The 16,855-nt window shown below is 41.2% G+C and overlaps 1 protein-coding gene across 2 annotated transcripts in view; it reads left to right on the top strand.

Annotated features, from left to right (window-relative positions):
* Positions 1 to 429: 429 nt before the first annotated feature.
* Positions 430 to 16,855, top strand: part of LOC311021483 (SH3 domain-binding protein 4) — a 34,186-nt gene continuing 17,760 nt past the window's right edge. Inside the window, exon 1 of one of the 2 annotated variants that reach the window (XM_084022082.1) lies at positions 430 to 554. The gene's annotated coding sequence lies outside the window, so the exon portion shown is untranslated. Of the gene's footprint in view, positions 555 to 15,695; positions 15,703 to 16,855 lie in introns of those variants that run through there. The other variant, XM_084022083.1, reaches the window with a different exon arrangement.

Raw genomic sequence — 16,855 nt, 5'->3', positions numbered from 1 at the left:
AATAGTTAATGATGTATGACCTATTCATACATCACATGCTTTTTATGTAAAATCCTAATCTGAATTGTTATTTGGCCTACAGGCTAACTGTAAATACATATAATGTGTAAAACAGAAGAAGCATTAAGTATAGCCTTACATAAAGTAGTAGGAGTCCAAAACTGCAGCTGTAGCATTTAGGCCTACTTACAGGTACTTGTACATTAGAAAATGTACTTTCCACGGCCGGGGAAACAACTCCCTTTGTAGGTACTTGTTGTAGTTTTAAAATCAGTTCCTCATAATAACATGAACGCTACTGTCTTTAAATGTGAGTGTGGTGTCAGAGTTATTTGAACCAGTGGAGTGACATCATGTCCTTATGGAAATGTGGCCGGTGAGGCCCCTCCCTATCCCGGTGTCATCAGTCGGAGCTCTGCCGCTTTCCTCCAGGAGAACACGGTGAATCCGCACATACACACATCCAGCACCACCGCGAGAGCTCGACGGAAACTGCGCCTGCTCGGCTATTATCGCTTTCTTCATGGGACAAAACAGGAGTTCTTCCCCGCCAGGTAAGCTGCCATTTCTCCTCCTCGGTGTCTGCTTCTCCTCTCAACGAGGAAAAAGTGCTCTCGGCGTGAGAAACCACCTGGAAACGAGCGTTTCCCCCCCGAAGCCCGAAGAATGAGCTGCAACTTTTCACTGTGGGAAACCCAGCCATAGTGGAACATATTTTAGTGACATCTGGGTGAGAAAACCGCGGTTAATCGACATCAAAATGACGAGGTTTGGATTTCTGACATTCGTTTCAAGTCGCGAATGTTTCCAGAGTTTTAACGGTTAAGCTCAGTGTCTTCGTTTTTTCCGTCTCGCTATTTTTTGGACCGTTTTAAGTCCCAGAAAGCCTTTCTGTTGGTGTAACTGTACCGTACCTGCCGTAAAACTACAGTAACCACTGTTGCTGCGGCTCTTTGCTACCTAAAATGTTATCAAAAGTATGTTTGAGAACGTCGTTTCAAGTTTAAAACCAGTCCGAAAGATAGTGGAAGCCCCGCAAAGCTCCGCTAAACGGCAGATATTCAGTAGCTGTGTTATAACCTGACGGGTCCGTTAAGTCTCACTGTAATGCTACATAATGGACTCGGTGGTCTGCCTGTGACTGCGACGGCTGACACTAGTTGCCATGGCATTAAACAGCAACACAACTAGCTAGCGCGGATTTCAGGTGGGGAATTGACATCATCATCTTTATCATTCCCACAGTGCTGGCTCATGTTTGCACGAAACCCGGATCACAGAGGACTCAGACCACAACACCCGTTTCAGTCCCAGCAGCCAAATATATATACAGCGAGAGGAAGAGCACGGAGTGATGACATTTAGAGCTGAAAAGCTGACAATAATTTCCTCTTTTCTATCATGGTACATACTGTATATATCTTTGGGTTGGAAGACGTCACTCTGTCAGTCACCCTCAGTCTAATACAATACAATGAAGACAAAAAAATAATATTAATATATTTAAAACAGAATAATGAGAGAAACATACAAATGGCCAATAATAAAAGTAAAGACAGTGAAAAAATGAATGAATAATTATATATAAAAATAATAACACTGGACTACTGATAAATTGGTCAGGCTCTATACTGAATGACTAATACGAATGACTTAGTGTGTTTGTAATCTTTTTATTCTGTGGTAAGGTGAGAGATTAAAATAATTATTTTAGGGACTACTTCTTTGCAGATAGCAGTGACTTTAGGGAGTTGCTGGTTGCCAGGCAACCTCACTATGAGAAGACTCCAGGATGTTACTGCTCCATGGCCAAAAAGTAATCCCACTCACGTACACAACCCATGGAAAATGGCTAATTGTTGATTTTACCGTTTGTTTTTGGATTACATTAAACAAATTAGATGCAACATGTTATAAGGAGTGAGCTTTAGAGGTGCTGGGAGGTGTTTTTCTTACCTTTGGACAGAGCCACATTAGTTGTTTCCCCTGTTTCCAGTCTTTATGTTAAGCTAAGCTAACCAGCTGCTGAGTTGTAGCTTCATATTGAACAGAATGATATGACAGTGATTTTGATCTTTGCAACAAAGCAAATAAGTGTAACTTACACAATCTCCAACTATTCCACATTAGCATCATCTTGAAATTAAATATTTGCATTATGATGCCGTAATTGTGAAATAAAAAAACAGTGTATTTGTTTTCCATCTTTTCTAATTATTCACCCGTATGTTTCCCATGTGAAAAGCTGTTGACAAGCTGAGGTCGAGTCTCCAGATTCCTTTCTTCTTATTCTATAAGCTGACCTGCTGCCACACACACCGCGTGGTTTAGTCAACATCTCACAGGAGCATGCTGAGTTGGCTCCAGTCTTTAAAGTTGCCACAGTCAAGCCCCCTTGAAAAGAAAACGATGTGTGTTATTTAATAATATAATTCTTTTTTGAATATAGGAAATGATGGTCAAAACTATGACGAGTCAAGATAAGTTATGATAACATGTCACACACCAATTCTATCACTGAGATATGGGGATCATTCAACACAGCTTTTCAGATAATGTGGTTGTAAACAGTTCAACCCGTCTTCTAAATCAAGTGATTTGTATGGCGGGAAAAAGGAAAACACAATAATTCTTTCATATAGTCTATTGTATGCAAAGAGACTTCCTGCCTCAACTTTCTGTATTTGTTCTAATTTTCCTGCACAGTGAGGGTTTATTATCCACATTTCAGGTGAGCACAATTGTGATTTCACCTCCAGTGCAAGTAGTTTTAGATTATATGGTTGAACTGGCAGTTTGTCAAAAACCTGTGTGATGGCCTGACTTGCTTGAGTTCCTGCTTTGTTGGAATCCTTCTGCTTTCTACCCAATATTGAAGTCATATTTATGCCATTTTCTATCATATATCATATCTATATAGGCGCTGGGATTTTCAATCCACCTCTTTGGTCCCAACTCCAATAACTATTCAATCGATTGCCATGACATTTGGTTCAGACGTTCCATGTCCTCAGGATGAACGATAAAAACTTTTCTCTGACTTTTCATTTAGTGACATCATTTCTACTTCGGAATGATGGACCAAACTTAGATTGGCTCCTCGCCACTCTCAACATGGTGACGGCTTAGCACAGTAAATAGCAGCGGTGATTGGCTAGCCAATCGATCACATATATAATAATATAATAATAATTGATTTTCTGATTAAACTCGATCTTCATTTCAATATTTCGATATCCATTAATGTAATGAAACGTTCAGAAATGAACTGATTCACAACTGAAAGTAAAACTTAAGTAGCAGCTAGTGGATCGACAGATGCGCTGACTCTAGACACGGTCAAAGTCGAGGGACGTTTGAAAAAGTGGGTGGTATATTGTTACTCCTCCATAAATTATTGCACATACATTTGCATATTTCTGCACGTGTATAGTCTCTGAATGACAAGGAATTAGAATTAGAACTTCTAGAATGTTTCTTCAGTAAATTTCTTAATTCAGATTCATCAACCACATGATTAGACACCATTTGATGGGAAAAAATGCTGTTAAATTGTAAAACACAGAATTTAGAAAAATTTAAGTTCCAGTCGGCAAGTCGGCGGATCGAGGGCACTCTGTCAGATTTAGAATGTTTACAACTCTCACGCTCCTCCCCCACGACCACCGAGCTCCTTCCCCTCGACTTCGTGCCCTTTGAAATCCCTTAGATCACGCCACCTTTGAAACGCGGGTCCGACGTTGACTCTGGTTTTATCATGGGCACCGTCGCAATCTTTCTTTTTTTCCTTCTTTTCCACCGGTGTTTTCTTTCCCTTGGTTGTTTTTGACCTCCTCCTCGTTTCGGTTTTTAACCGAGGAATTAGAAGCATGTTCCTACTTCCCTCCGCCTCCCCCCTGTGATCGTGGTACGACCCGAGGGAAGAGTTGCTCTGTGTGCGCGAACACAGCCCTGCATGCTGATTGGACAGGATGACCCGGGCTTTGTTGATATTTTGCAAAACAAACAACAGGCTCTACGTGCACGTAGAGGCGCGTTTTTTTTTTAAACCGGATGATTTATGTTGTTCTATCGGAGCATAGTGTTGGCTTCGGTGAATATGATCAAAACAAATATTGTCGACTGGGACTTTAGAACAGAAAGCACGGAATTTGGGAAAAAATAAAACGTAATCTAGAAAAAATCAAAACGGCCTATGAAGGTTGTTCTCTCTATCCCATGCTGCTGCTCAGATTGTGTCATGTTCTTTCGCTACATTCACTGTTGCAGTTACAGTACTTACTTGACTTCTGTACAGATACAAATAAGATATAATGTAAGCCTGACAGGCTGTTGGTCATGTTTGATAAAAAGTACATCCATGTGACTGGTTTGGGGTCAATTCTTAATGTAAACATTAATATGTTTTATAAATGCACCAGGTTAGAGGGTTCCTTGCACAATTTACAGCATTAGTTCTATGAGAATCTATTTCATAGCCAAGCAAAATTGGTATTGTAACTAAAATATCCCTAACTGAATCGATATTGAATCGAACTGGAGATTAAATCGAATCCTGACTTTGTGAATAGGTATCTAATCGATTCGGGAAATCAGTGGTGATACCAGCCCTAACACATTCACACTCAGGAAGGCAATATCAGCTCTAGGGATGGGATGAAGGTTTATCATGGATAGGATCTAAAAAAAAAAAGAATAATAAAAAATACACACAAATAGTTAATTGTGGTGAATTTCCAGTATCGAGATAATGGGGACTAGCATCAGGAGTGACTAGAAAAAGAGGTCTAGCTCGCTGTCAGTATAGACAAATTAAAAATAGAGCCTCTAAAAAAGCTCAGCCATTTCCTAAAACATCTGGTCACCATAGTTATATATTTATAAAAACAGTAGGAAATAGTGCATTTGTTAGGAACTATTTTCAGCCAGTGCAACATTGCAGCTGATTGATGTGTTTTTAATAGTTTTGGGACAACAGAGGAAGAGACTCTGAGATCATATTTAGTTTTCCTTTGGCAGATTGTTCTACTGGCAGAAAATGTGTCTGACATTTCTAATAGCCACTCTAAATACACCAACAACAGTATCGTGGTTCATTGCAATGCAGATTTGATTAGCCTGAGCGTGAATGGTGTTAATGTTACAACTGTATCTTTAGGGCTGTGGATAAATGATTCAGTATTAGACTTCAGCTTGAATCTGTTTGTGGAAAATGCTTTTAGACGTTTTAATACTGTCTGAGCAAAACTTACTCTGCCACTGTATTGTTGAGGACCCGATGTTGGGTTACAGCTGGTCTTGAATAGACCTCATTGTTTGAATGAATGCATGTGATTCCAGATAAGCACCCCACCACCACCCCCTCCTCACCCTCCAGGGGTGAACGTGCATCTTCTGGTGTCACTGAAGCTCAGTTCCAGCTGATTACAGCACAAATTATGACAGGAGGGCACAGCTGTAGTCATCAGACAGACGGCTGGTACGCCTACCCCCCTCCTCCCACCCTCAGCCCAGGGCTACCCTTGTCAGCTTTACAGTCAGGGACTGAAGCCAGCCATTATTCCAGGCATGAGTCATCATGGAGCTCGGCCTTTCCTCAACAACCCCCATCTCCCCCTTCCTTCATGCACAGCATCAGCTTGAGCCCAGCGAGAGTTCAGTGCTGTCTATACCTGTTATCAGAGAGGAAGCACACCTTTTATCAGTTTGCTTTGCATCTGTTTTTGAACTGAATGCTCCATGATGAGGAGCAGTGATGACGATGTGAATGTTAATCTCTCCTTCTGGCTTTAGGGATCTCCAGACTTTTCACTTCACTTTGTACTACATGACAGGATCTCTTTAGAAGCGGAATTATCACGAGCCTCAGATGTACTGTGAGAATAATATGACTTTCTCAAACATACCTTTGAGATTTCTCTACTCACTGCTCATTAATTGATTGTTCAGTTAACCTATGAGGCCATATTTGACCTGTTACACACGTCGGTTTATAGGTTAATTTACGGTCTTCATGTTAATTGAACAAATATAGCTGTTCAGACGGGAAGCACCATGGCGAGCTCTGCACTGGTTTGTTTACAGGACAGTTGGACACACAAACGGGGCCAGTTGCCACAGTGTGTGTGTGTGTGTGTGTGTGTGTGTGTGTTTAGCTGTGCGGGGCAAGAAAGCAGCCAAACTATTTTTGACAACATTGCAATTCAGAATGGACGTGTCATCTAATCAACTCTTTTGATAAGCCTCCATAGAAACGACCAACCACTTAGAACTGATGTCAGTTGACACAAAACACTAAAATTGTATGGGTGAAGTGCTTCTATATGTGGTGCCAAAGACTAAAAGGAAATACACTCTTGTATTTCACATTATTTTGTTTAGCAAAACTGACATCCCTTGTCGCCATTCTGTGGCAATTCTTCTGTTGCCAATTTCTATGGATGTAGCTATCAGAAACAGCCATCAGTCACTGAGCAGTAGCTTTATTTAAATCGGTAAACAAATCAGAGGTGTGGGTTGTGATTCAGAGGCCCCTGTGGCCCCTCCCTCAGGACAAACATCACCTTCATGGTAGTTTCGCTTTGCCAGCCAATTATCCACAGTCTAGAAGGGTCTGGCTACAGTAAATCCATCTCCAGGATCGGGGAAAAACGCTCTGGCTCGTTTGTATGTCTTGCAACCAATCACAATGGTCTTGGATAGTGCTAAGCTTCGGAAGCTGCTGTGGTGCAGCAGCAAAATAATGTCGGGAGGAAACTTGTTTCCATGGAACGTCGAGCCCTGTCATTAACATGGCTGATTCCCTGCAAAAGAAAACTCAGCATAAAACTTAAAAAACGTATGTCGACTATGTGATGAGAACAAAACATAATTTGATCGTCGGGGACCTAGCAGTGAAGCTTGTCTATACTTTAGCTCTGGAGGAGCTCACTCGACTCATTAAAAACAAAAATTTGCTGACGATTAGCTGTTTGTAGCTCTTGCAAAAAATGACTAAACCAATATCACAGAAGCTCATGTGAAGTGGAACGGATCGGTACGTCGGACAAGTCAATGTCACTGGCGCATGCCGCTACCAGAGTTAAGAGATGTACCACAACAACTCCGACTGATGATGGCTGTGTCAGAAAACGGATCAACATCGGGCATAGGTTGTTAGCTCTGAGGTTGCTGCTCTTGTTTCCCGATTCCAAGGGAGTTTGAGAACGGAGACACAGAAAGCAGAAGGGGAGGAGTAAAGTCTTGACTTCCTTCCTCCAGGTGTTGATCCTGAGCCTTCACTTCCTGTTATCTAGACTACCTTCATGGTAAAGAACAGCAAAGTTTCACTAGTCCCTTTTACACTGCTTTTTCGTTGCGGGATTATTGCTCCTTTTTTCCGCACCGTCGCCCCTCTGATTCCGCGAGGCCGAGATGCTTTGTAAAATGAGATATTGTTGCGGCTTTATCCCACAAAGCAAAGTTCTTTATAAAAGTAAAAAGTAAAAGTATATTTTTGACTCTCCTTTCCGTGACAACGGCAGAATCTTCTGTGTAAAAACACCAACTGTGTGTGGGATGGGAGATAGGGGTCTGAGTGTAATACCATTGTTATCAGGTTCGTGACAAGACTGGCAACAACAAATGCAACAGAATTCATTTCCTAATAAAAGCCCAGAATGACAGTTTAACATGGTCTCTAACCTCCTCTTTGTCGCCAAAAGAACGATACGTTTTCCTTGTTTCGTCCTCCTTCTCCTGAATAATGCATGACTTAATTTGGAGCACGGCATTCCTTACATTCCTGCTCTTCTTAATCCCTGCAGCCATTCCACCTTGGTATGTTTATATTGTCATGTGAAGGAATGGACGATGTCTGCAGAGGCTGAAACACTGACATTCTCACACAATACATTTTTATCTGCAGAAGAAGAAAATAAACTATTGAAACCAATGTTTCTTCTGACGGACAGAGCAGCCCAAATGTTTTACCATGCAGTTTTGTTGTCTGAGTAAAGTTTGTAAGTCAACAAACAAAAAAACTAAAACAATGACCGACATTTGAAATTCGTCTGCGGGTCCATCTCAGATCAGACAGTTGGACCTCAGGCTGTATAGACCTCAGGCAATCAGGGTTTCTGGCTACAGCTCTGAAAAGTGTGAAATAATGAATGTGGGGTCTGAAAAAGCAAGCTCATCTGGGATATATGTCCACTCACTGAAGCTGGAAGATCACACTGACGGGACTATTTTTTTTTTTTGAAATACTACTCCACTGACAAGGTATTTTGCATTTCATACTTTTCATACTTATTCTGGATGGTAACCTTAAATTATAGTGCTGATACGTCAGTTAATCAATTGGTTGATTGACTGAAACTTAATTAACTAACAAGGTGAAGAAATAAACTACAGAAACTACACTCAGGAGCTAAAAGTCCCACATCTTCTGAAAACTCGAGGCAAATTAGACAGATGATGGATGAAAATATTTCAGCTGCATTTGAGATGCAGTTTTTGCTTGTGTGGAAACTGATGCAGGCATCCTGTTCTTTGTATTAAACTGTGCATGACTGATGTTTGAATGAATGTTATGGATAACTCAAAACTGCTGTACTTGTTTTTAACGTCAAACATTACAAGAAATGCACGGGACTTATTTTAATATTGGCTATAGCAGCGATTGTTGCTGCTTAGTGTGTGAACAAAGCTATAGTGCATAAGTTGTAGCAGTACCTTTTTTTCTAAATGTTTCAATGGGAGTTTCAGCAGTACATATGTGTACTCTTCAGTGTTGGCTCCGCCTGGCTCCAAGACTGGAGATACTGGAGCTTTGTTCCCGAACACTTAAGGCCTCAGCAGTGTTGACTCAGTATGACACTCACTGAGCTGCTGACTGAGAACACGGCATCTGGGCTTCTCCCATTATCTGATGAATTTGCACGCTAATTCAAGGTCCGTGAGCTCGCTCAGCCAATGCTCGTCAGCTGATAAGTCCCGCGTTGGAGACACAATCAGCCGACTCTGCATGTTTCTAAATGTGAGGCGGTGAACTTCTGTTCAGTCCATGTGTGGTTAGGAAACCGTTAACGAGTGTGTGCTTTAATTTCAAAATCTTAAACGCATCAGAATACAACCAGATAGTAATGTCTAAATGTTGCGTCAGGCTGTGCCTCTGTCATGATCTACAGTAGTTATAGTATAATATACAGTATAATAGTAGGTGTCTATAGAAATATACTGCTGCTGTAGTTCATGTGGTTGTCCCAGCATTGTATAAAGTACTGTTTAAAGATGCCCTGTGGGGTTTTCTTGTAAACAACCACACGCCAGAGTATTTTAGCACGTATCCTTGTGTTTTTTTTAAATGTTTTTTTAAACCTCAATCTTTGCCAATTAAGTTGGACTTATACTTAACCTCTTGCGTCAGCAGGAGTTTTATCCCAGTGCAGGGGGTGCTGTAGTCACCACTATTATCTCAATCCTATCGTATTTTAAACTGCATTAATTAGCCTAGCAGCTAGCGATGGGGGTCGGTCAATGGTAAGGGAAACACTATGTCCCAGGGTTTTTGTTTTAGTTTGCTCACTCTTGACACTCTTGTTGTCTTGTTTCGTGCCTACGTTTGTCCTGCCCTGTTTTTTTTCCACCTGTGTCTAATCACTCTGCTCTCCTTGTGTATTTAGTGTGTGTGCTGAGTCAGGTCAGCTGCTGATGTTGTTACTGATTTTCCCTGTGCCAATCTGCCCGTCTTCCTCATGTCTTACTGGGTTTTCCTCAGTTTATTTTATACCTGGTTTTATTTCGTTTGTGTAATTCTGCCTGCCTGCCTCATGTTCTGCATTTTGGTCCTCTTTACAACTGAATCTGTGCAGAGTAGGATTTGATTTGTAGTTCGTTGTCAGATATAACACGTTGATATCACTAAAGTGGCATCACATGTGATCATACTAGAGTTGGGCGATATTCAAATTTTGATACCGTCAAACCTCCTCCCTATTTTACCCCGGTATACGGCATTACCGTGACTAATTAAAAATTATGACGTCAGGCTCAGACGACATCACCAAACTCATTAGAGTTTAGCTTCTCTGCCCGAGCCCGTGGCCGACCCGAACCCGGCCCGACCCACGGGCCGTGTCGGGACGAAATTTCCCACCACTACCATCGGGCTTGGTCGGGCCGGGCCTTTAAACAAGCGTTTGTGTTCGTTTGTTCTTTTTTTTTTTTTTTTCTATCATTGCATTTATGCCTAGCCTTCTCCCGTAATCTGAGGAGAAGGCTAGGCATAAACATTAATTATTATTGGTTATATGTTTAGTAGAGTAGGTCTACGTAAGAAATGTGTACAAAGTTACACAAAGTAAAAAAAAAAAGACGCTACACATAGTGCGCACGCATCATTCATAACGGTTCCGCTCTGTGCAGCTAAATCAAAGAATAAAGGAGTTAGGCTAAAGTGCAACATGGAACTTGGAGACATAAAGGATGAATTAAAAACAGGACAATTAACGTTGAGCAAGTCATCAGGTAAGTCCGAGGTACGGGATCATTTCAAGTGGGAGAAAGCGATAACATACGTGTCGACTTTGTCCAGTCATATCCTAATCGCTGCACTAACGTAGCCTATAAGATTATTTGTATATTTTAGTGACTGAGTAGTGGTGCTGCCGCACCCCCACTTCCCACTGATATGCACATACAACAGCCTCATGCATGAAAAATAATTGTCGGGTTGAAATCGGGCTCGGGCTCTTAATTACAGTTAATGTGTCGGGTCGGTCCGGGTTCGGACAGAACGCGCACGGGCTCGGGTCGGGCTTGATTTTCTGTGCCCGAACTAAGCTCTACTTCTCATTAGGTCGGAACCCGAAATACTGCCAAACTGCAGAAGTCATGTTCTTCTTTGAGACCAGGTCACTCGGTGCGCGACTCGCCATCTTCTCTCTCTCTCTCTCTCTCTCTCTCTCTCTCTCTCTCTCTCTCTCTCTCTCTCCTATATAAGTGCATTGCATTTTTTTAATGACGGTATTGAAACTGATACGTTGCTATTTTTAAGACCTGTGGTATACCGTATTACTGCCCAAGCCTAGATCATACTATCACTATCATGACCCAAAGCAAAGCAAACAGCCTTTTGCGACTTTTCATCACTTCCTGTATGGAGATGATGTACCACCAGTGTCCATACAACTTGAAATCTTAAGCATTCTTCTGGACTGTGAGTGAGCAGATGAGAACAATGTATGGTGGTGCTTTGAAGGAAATTTGGCAGGCAGGGAGAGTGAGCAGAGATCTGCCTGCCTCTCATCACAAAGGCATTTCCTCCTCAGCCACTTCCTGCTCAGGAGCAGTCATCCCTAAACTCACAGCAGAGCCTCAGCCTGCTCTGAAGGTTGGTATGGAGCCAGTCGTTTTGGTATCAGGATGCTTTTTATTGCTGCAGGGTGAACCATGCTTTGTCTTTGACCTTGTACAGTGACCGGTTTTATAGCTCGGGCCTCATTAATGTTCTTCCTCTGCAGTAGTTTCCCATATGCAGGTTCACAAGGGATATATTGCCTTAATAATGTAAGCAACAGCATCAACTGAACATGATGAGTAAGCAGGAGGGCAGCTTCTGTTTAAAGTCACAATGTGTAATGCAAACACCATCAAAATGGGAACCTTGTGGATTTCAGTAGAGGAGCATGTTTATGCTCTTGCAGGATTTGGGGGGTTTCTTATGCGATGCTCAAAAGCAACAAAACGGCCAGATGAGAGTGTTGCTAAAGCACTCGTTGATGTATGACATTAAATAGCAATGGGGACTGGCGAACAGCCTTTTTTTGGTCAAATCGTATGATTGGGTAAGGTTCACCACAACATTGAAAATGACCTGTAGCCTGTTGCTTTGTTGCTGGTAGTGTGAACTCAGCGAGTAGCGTATAACCATAGTTAATCTCTAGCACGGTGTGTTGTCCTCAATATTTACTCGGTTCTGTCAGGACTAAAAACATTTAGCACATGTTGGTACAAAACAAGCAGTTGTGTTTTGTGTCTGGTGTTTGTAGGTTTTAATCATCATAGCTTTACTCGCAGAAACACTAGAGATAGACATGGGCTTTATGGACAACCCATAACAACATTTTCTTAGAAGAAGGTGAGCACCTGCTGTTCCCTGTCAGCTGATCAAAGATGCCTTGTGTTTTTCCCATGAATTGGTAATTAAAAAAATACTTGGCAACAGGCTTTTCCTGGGGGATCACCACCCCGCAAGAAGTGAACTGCTGAATAAAAGGAGTGGGATTGCTGCCTGCTTCATAGAGCACTTCCTCCATGGGGACTGTGAAGGAAAGGCTGAGACGGGCTGATCTCCCACGGCCCCTGCTGTCAATTGAAGTGATGAAATTGGCTCACGTGCCTCAACAGGGTCAATGTGCCGCTGCCCGCTGACAATGACCGCATCACTGACCAGACAGGAAATGAGGACAGAGGTTGGGGAAGGGAAGATGTAATTATAATTTTATATTCATAGCTTCAGTTTGCATTGGGAGAATCCTATCAGTCTGAGGCTGCGGCTACCAAAATAGAGCCTCCCTCCACCATCTGCTATGGACAATTTGAAGGACAGACGAGCATCTGAGCTTTAACAGGGCTGATGGTGAATCTGTACTGTTCAGCTGCTCTGCAGAGAAGGGAAGCAAACCAAAGATGACCGAATTATCTTCTCACAGTCTGCAGAACATACCACTGCACCAGTTTTTTCATAGACTGTACAAATAGGGATGTAGTCTCTGTGACGCTATTCATACATTTCCGCAGAAGCTCAAAGTGTATGGCTCCAGCCATCACCATCTTGGTAGTAATGACACAGCTAATCCAAAAATGAGCGGTAGATCGTTGGTGGAGGTGAGGCGGACCTGAAGCAGCAGATCAGACTAGGATACATGTTTTAATTATGTACCCTTTATTTGTGCAGGGATACCTGTGATACAATAACAGGCTAGGTTACTTAAGTTAAGTAAAAAAAATAAAAAAAAATCACAAAGCACTCCAAAGTACAGTAAAGGCATATATATAATATGCCTCAAAGTAAAATTGCACAACTTCTTTTTTTAATCATCAAGCGTAACTGTCTCCGTGACCAGGCTCCAAGTCTGTACAAAACATCTAATACAACAAGTAAAACGGTTGCCACTTCGGTACTTTGGACTTTTTCTGCCTCCCAATGTGAGGTTCCACGTGAACACTACTCACTCACCAACATTAGCAATATAAACAATTAGATCTTGTTTCTTTGTGGGCAAGATTCAGAGGAAAGTACCGGCATTCGAGCCAAGGACTTTCCGTCTTGACACATTCCCCTGATGATAACTAGAAATAGTGTTGTTAACTGTTAACACCACATTTAATGAAAGTCTGTGGGAAAGGCCGAGCAGTTAAACTCTGCAGATATGTTATTGCAGGAGTCCAGAGGGAGATTTTTTTTTTGACATGCCGTTAGCAGAGAAGCTGGCTGAGCCTCATTATGGCGTCTCCAAGCGCCTTATTACCAGGCAACTTGAGGTGATTTGCATGACAGAGTTCCCTTGTTGTGCTTTCTCAGATTTACATACCAACAGTTCCCACCCACCATTGTCCTGTGGTGGGAGTTAAACAGTGCAGTGTGGTCAGGGAGGGCGAGGTTTAGATAGCTGCTGCAGACCACCCAGAGTTTTCATCTGACCTGACCCCCTCCTCCCGCTGCAAAGAGATGAGATCCAGAGTCATGCCGTTGACGAGGCAGAGCATTAGGATAGAATTAACAGAGTGACAGAGTTTCCCTCACGGTCTGACTGATGTTGATTTCTGAATGTGATGCTGATATATTTATAGCTGAATACACTGCTGGAGTGCAATTCAAAGTGTTTTATAGGCAACTGAAAAACTGATGGAAAGTTGAAATATAAGCAATAAATCATGGGTGACTACTGCATGGAAAAGGTCAAATACAGGATATTCAAATGTGAATCAAAAAGGCACACAATACAATAGATAAAAACAATAAAAGATGCAAATTAAATAAGAGCCATAAAACTTTCTGAGCAAAAAAACAGGCTAAAATGATGGTCTTAAATGTATGTAGAAAGCTGTCAACACCGCGTCGTTCCAGTGGCTTAAAGCTAATATCTGTAGCACCAAATGTTTTGGACTTGAGCAGAGGGCCAAGGAGGCCTCCCTTATTCTTTGTATACAAAAATATACAAAATACCAAAAGGCAACTGGTACAGAACACATTCTCTGGTTCCATCTTCTGCATTGCAATAGGTAGCTGCTTTTCTTTGTTTTAGAGCATTGTTAACTGAATCAGTTGGTCAGACAAAGCAAGTTATTTATAGTCATGATCAATTAATTAGGCACACTCAGTAATGATATGGCTTTCAACGTGTGACATACTTTCCCCTGATAAGTAGTTGATAGTTGCAGTAAAGGTGCAGCACATAACTTATTTACTCTAAAAATGTCCTGAAGTAGAGGTTTTTTTCACACAACATACAGTGGGCATCATGCAAGAACAACTCATTTGAACAGATTTGTTTTTCACTGATTTAGGAGAACTTGTAGAATTTGAGCAATTTTCGTACTTTGAATTAGGTACGAGCGCAATTTACGAACTGTCAGGACTTGTTGTAGGAGTCATATGCAATTAGTCTGCTGTTATTCAAGCCGATGCTTCACTAATGGATTGTATATTTTAACCATTAACTTGAATTAGCTATTGATGCATCAATATGAACATCTAAAACCACAATATGACTCAAATTATTTGAGCATCAAAAAAATAATTTCTTTAAGAATATTTTCCCATTTGATATTTATCATATATCAAATGTATCATAAGGCTGCTCCCTAAGTGTAATCTTTGCTTGTCATTGTACACAGCTGTTATGTCCTCAGAGGAATCCAGGGGATGAGAGGCATAACAACACAATATAAACCCAAGTGAAAAAGAAGTGGGGGAAACCTAACATATTCGGTGGGAAAACAAAGCTGGTATACCAACAGACAACATTAAATTAAGGAAAAACCAGAAACCATATATCCACCAACCACCTTTTCAATAAATGAGTCAATATCATAACAGTCAAATAGCTCTAGCTGTTCACCAATCACCCAGCACCAACGCTGCATTTGGGATTGGATTCAGGTGTGCTCCACACAGGTAGGGAGGGGGATGGCTGGATCTGGAGTGGAGAGGACAGAAGAAAAAACATGCTCACACACGGCACTAGTGCTCTAAAAGCAAAGCGTGTCATTATACACGGAGATAACAGCGTGGCAAGATATACTCTTAAAAACCTGTCTCAAAATCACCTAAATACAAAACTAATACCAGGCCTGAACTGGTAACTCTGAATCTCTCAATGTAATTGTGTTCTCTTCACAAGTTCAAAAGCCAAATTTCAGAGCAAACCATCCAATAGTTGTTGACAACAGACCAACATCACCGTCCCTAGAAGCCCTTTTATTACGACAAGCTTGGATTTATACATTCTGACAATATAAGTTGAAAAGTTCTAGATAATGACAGAGAAGATAAGATCATATGATCACTAGATACAATCAGACATTTTAACATGTCACAGTTGGAAAAACAGGTGTAAATAGAATTAATGATGATTGAAATCCATTAAGCTGCTTCAGTTCCAGTCACTTGACTCATTTGAATAGAACAGAGCCATTGTTAAAGTGACACTAAAACCTGTATACAGTATATACCCGTGCTTTTCAAGTCAAAATATCTGCTGTGTGTATAATGTTGAAGATTTCACTGCAGATTTAATCCAAAATATGAACACAAATCTATTGTGTAATGTAACAATATCAAATCCTCTTAATTGAGTGGAGCATGTGTGGCCTTTGTTGGTGTTGGCAGAGTTGCACAGAACTGTTCCAGCATAGTCTCATGCTGTAGAAGCGTGTCACTATCATGAGCCTCTCCCTCTCTGTGTAGCATGTCGTCCCCGAGCCGACACCGTTATGAATTATGGATTGAATAAAAAGCCTGGTGTCTCTGGTGTGTGTTCCACTGACCCACATCTGCTGCTTGCACATTTTCAGTGGTTTATTTTCCATTTCAATTATCTTGTTTACATTGTTGAAAGTGGCTTTGGGTGTTTGTGTATTATACCATTTAAAAGGAGCAGTTCCAGCTAAAACTGGGAGGGACTGGATGAGCAGACACAATGCAACTGTTAGAGATGACACAATATAACTGGCATGAAGGGACAAATTCAGTGTTGAACTTCTCCCAGATTCACTCCCCTTCAGGGTTTCATTACAGCCGCTCCATATCTGCAGTGTGTGCTCACTAAACGTAGCAAAAGAGAAATTCTATTCTACTGAAGACTTAAGAGACCTGGGTCACTCGTACAAATATGTATTTTTAATAAACTGTGAAAACGTATTGTCCCCTCAGTGAGAGAGGTTTTCCCTTTCAATAACTCATTTTTGGATAAAATGGTTTAACATCAGTTGACTTATTCCAGGAGTGAGTATATACAGCCTTGTACACAATAAATAGTGTGTTAGCAGCAGTACGTTTGCCAACTCTACAGTAGTTCAGCAGCTGGCTATGGGGTAGTTTCTATGTCACCAAGCCTATAGAACCACATACTTCATGAAGACATGCAGATTAATTTCAGGTTATCATCATATCTAGCAGTCAGTTTCACCTATTATGTTTTGAAAAATACTATCGTTTACAGATTAAATAATGGAAGATTTTGAGATATTAATTTTGACTAAGTATCCATGTTTAAATGATCATACTAAGTAATGTATCAGTACTATTAGAATTATAATGAATAAATGATCTGATACATGAACAAACATCTGCATTTATGAGTCAGTC

Source organism: Eutrigla gurnardus (assembly GCF_963514095.1).
Source record: "Eutrigla gurnardus genome assembly, chromosome: 12".
NCBI lineage: Eukaryota > Metazoa > Chordata > Actinopteri > Perciformes > Triglidae > Eutrigla > Eutrigla gurnardus.
The sequence above is the reverse complement of the archived record's forward strand: the minus strand, read 5'-3'. Positions and strand labels throughout refer to the sequence as shown.